Genomic DNA, 4,605 nt, shown 5'->3' on the forward strand with positions numbered 1-4,605 from the left:
CACACTTGTACAACCTTGTACACACTTGTACAACCTTGTACACACTTGTACAACCTTGTACACACTTGTACAACCTTGTACACACTTTTTCAACCTTGTACACACTTGTACAACCTTGTACACACTTGTACAACCTTGTACACACTTGTACAACCTTGTAAAAACTTGTACAACCTTGTACACACTTGTACACCCTTGTACACACTTGTACAAGCTTGTACACACTTGTACAAGCTTGTACACACTTGTACAACCTTGTACACACTTGTTCACCCTTGTACACACTTGTACAACCTTTTACAAACTTGTACACACTTGTACAAAATTGTACATTCTTGTACATACTTGTACATCCTTGTACACATTTGTACACCCTTGTACACACTTGTACAACCTTGTACAAACCTGTACACCCTTGAACACACTTGTACAAGCTTGTACACGATTGTACACCCTTGTACACACTTGTGCACCCTTGTACACACTTGTACACCCTTGTACACACTTGTACAACCTTTTACAAACTTGTACACACTTGTACAAACTTGTACATTCTTGTACATACTTGTACACCCTTGTAAACACTTGTACAAACTTGTACAAACCTGTACACCCTTGTACACACTTGTACAAGCTTGTACACACTTGTACAAGCTTGTACACACTTGTACACCCTTGTACAAACTTGTGCACCCTTGTTTACTTTTGTACACCCTTGTATACATTTGTACAACCTTGTACAAACTTGTACACAATTGTACAAACTTGTACACACTTGTACAAACTTGTACACCCTTGTACACACTTGTACAACCTTGTACACACTTGTACAACCTTGTACAAACCTGTACACCCTTGTTCACACTTGTACAAGATTGTACACGATTGTACACCCTTGTACACACTTGTGCACCCTTGTACACACTTGTACACCCTTGTACACACTTGTACAACCTTTTACAAACTTGTACACACTTGTACAAACTTTTACATTCTTGTACATACTTGTACACCCTTGTAAACACTTGTACAACCTTGTACAAACCTGTACACCCTTGTACACACTTGTACAAGCTTGTACACACTTGTACACCCTTGTACAAACTTGTGCACCCTTGTACACTTTTGTACACCCTTGTATACATTTGTACAACCTTGTACAAACTTGTACACAATTGTACAAACTTGTACACACTTGTACAAACTTGTACACCCTTGTACACACTTGTACAACCTTGTACACACTTGTACAACCTTGTACACAATTGTACAACCTTGTACAACCTTGTACACACTTGTACAACCTTGTACACACTTGTACACCTTTGTACACACTTGTACAACCTTGTACACACTTGTACAACCTTGTACACACTTGTACAACCTTGTACACACTTGTACAACCTTGTACACACTTGTACACACTTGTACAAACTTGTACATTCTTGTACATACTTGTACACCCTTGTAAACACTTGTACAACCTTGTACAAACCTGTACACCCTTGTACACACTTGTACAAGCTTGTACACACTTGTACAAGCTTGTACACACTTGTACACCCTTGTACAAACTTGTGCACCCTTGTACACTTTTGTACACCCTTGTATACATTTGTACAACCTTGTACAAACTTGTACACACTTGTACAAACTTGTACACACTTGTACAAACTTGTACACCCTTGTACTCACTTGTACAACCTTGTACACACTTGTACAACCTTGTACACACTTGTACAACCTTGTCCACACTTGTACAACCTTGTACACACTTGTACAACCTTGTACACACTTTTTCAACCTTGTACACACTTATACAACCTTGTACACACTTGTACAACCTTGTACACACTTGTACAACCTTGTACACACTTGTACAACCTTGTACACACTTGTACAACCTTGTAAAAACTTGTACAACCTTGTACACACTTGTACACCCTTGTACACACTTGTACAAGCTTGTACACACTTGTACACCCTTGTACACACTTGTACAAGCTTGTACACACTTGTACAACCTTGTACACACTTGTACAGCCTTGTACACACTTGTACAACCTTTTACAAACTTGTACACACTTGTAAAAAATTGTACATTCTTGTACATACTTGTACATCCTTGTACACATTTGTACACCCTTGTACACACTTGTACAACCTTGTACAAACCTGTACACCCTTGAACACACTTGTACAAGCTTGTACACGATTGTACACCCTTGTACACACTTGTGCACCCTTGTACACACTTGTACACCCTTGTACACACTTGTACAACCTTTTACAAACTTGTACACACTTGTACAAACTTGTACATTCTTGTACATACTTGTACACCCTTGTAAACACTTGTACAAACTTGTACAAACCTGTACACCCTTGTACACACTTGTACAAGCTTGTACACACTTGTACAAGCTTGTACACACTTGTACACCCTTGTACAAACTTGTGCACCCTTGTTTACTTTTGTACACCCTTGTATACATTTGTACAACCTTGTACAAACTTGTACACAATTGTACAAACTTGTACACACTTGTACAAACTTGTACACCCTTGTACACACTTGTACAACCTTGTACACACTTGTACAACCTTGTACAAACCTGTACACCCTTGTTCACACTTGTACAAGATTGTACACGATTGTACACCCTTGTACACACTTGTGCACCCTTGTACACACTTGTACACCCTTGTACACACTTGTACAACCTTTTACAAACTTGTACACACTTGTACAAACTTTTACATTCTTGTACATACTTGTACACCCTTGTAAACACTTGTACAACCTTGTACAAACCTGTACACCCTTGTACACACTTGTACAAGCTTGTACACACTTGTACACCCTTGTACAAACTTGTGCACCCTTGTACACTTTTGTACACCCTTGTATACATTTGTACAACCTTGTACAAACTTGTACACAATTGTACAAACTTGTACACACTTGTACAAACTTGTACACCCTTGTACACACTTGTACAACCTTGTACACACTTGTACAACCTTGTACACAATTGTACAACCTTGTACAACCTTGTACACACTTGTACAACCTTGTACACACTTGTACACCTTTGTACACACTTGTACAACCTTGTCCACACTTGTACAACCTTGTACACACTTGTACAACCTTGTACACACTTTTTCAACCTTGTACACACTTATACAACCTTGTACACACTTGTACAACCTTGTACACACTTGTACAACCTTGTACACACTTGTACAACCTTGTACACACTTGTACAACCTTGTACACACTTGTACAACCTTGTAAAAACTTGTACAACCTTGTACACACTTGTACACCCTTGTACACACTTGTACAAGCTTGTACACACTTGTACACCCTTGTACACACTTGTACAAGCTTGTACACACTTGTACAACCTTGTACACACTTGTACAGCCTTGTACACACTTGTACAACCTTTTACAAACTTGTACACACTTGTAAAAAATTGTACATTCTTGTACATACTTGTACATCCTTGTACACATTTGTACACCCTTGTACACACTTGTACAACCTTGTACAAACCTGTACACCCTTGAACACACTTGTACAAGCTTGTACACGATTGTACACCCTTGTACACACTTGTGCACCCTTGTACACACTTGTACACCCTTGTACACACTTGTACAACCTTTTACAAACTTGTACACACTTGTACAAACTTGTACATTCTTGTACATACTTGTACACCCTTGTAAACACTTGTACAAACTTGTACAAACCTGTACACCCTTGTACACACTTGTACAAGCTTGTACACACTTGTACAAGCTTGTACACACTTGTACACCCTTGTACAAACTTGTGCACCCTTGTTTACTTTTGTACACCCTTGTATACATTTGTACAACCTTGTACAAACTTGTACACAATTGTACAAACTTGTACACACTTGTACAAACTTGTACACCCTTGTACACACTTGTACAACCTTGTACACACTTGTACAACCTTGTACAAACCTGTACACCCTTGTTCACACTTGTACAAGATTGTACACGATTGTACACCCTTGTACACACTTGTGCACCCTTGTACACACTTGTACACCCTTGTACACACTTGTACAACCTTTTACAAACTTGTACACACTTGTACAAACTTTTACATTCTTGTACATACTTGTACACCCTTGTAAACACTTGTACAACCTTGTACAAACCTGTACACCCTTGTACACACTTGTACAAGCTTGTACACACTTGTACACCCTTGTACAAACTTGTGCACCCTTGTACACTTTTGTACACCCTTGTATACATTTGTACAACCTTGTACAAACTTGTACACAATTGTACAAACTTGTACACACTTGTACAAACTTGTACACCCTTGTACACACTTGTACAACCTTGTACACACTTGTACACCCTTGTACTCACTTGTACAACCTTGTACACACTTGTACAACCTTGTACACACTTGTACAACCTTGTCCACACTTGTACAACCTTGTACACACTTGTACAACCTTGTACACACTTGTACAACCTTGTACACACTTGTACACACTTGTACAAACTTGTACATTCTTGTACATACTTGTACACCCTTGTAAACAC

Source organism: Macrosteles quadrilineatus, unplaced genomic scaffold (assembly GCF_028750875.1).
Source record: "Macrosteles quadrilineatus isolate MER2022 unplaced genomic scaffold, UCM_ALF_1.0 Scaffold_29__1_contigs__length_1510060, whole genome shotgun sequence".
Classification (NCBI taxonomy): Eukaryota; Metazoa; Arthropoda; class Insecta; order Hemiptera; family Cicadellidae; genus Macrosteles; species Macrosteles quadrilineatus.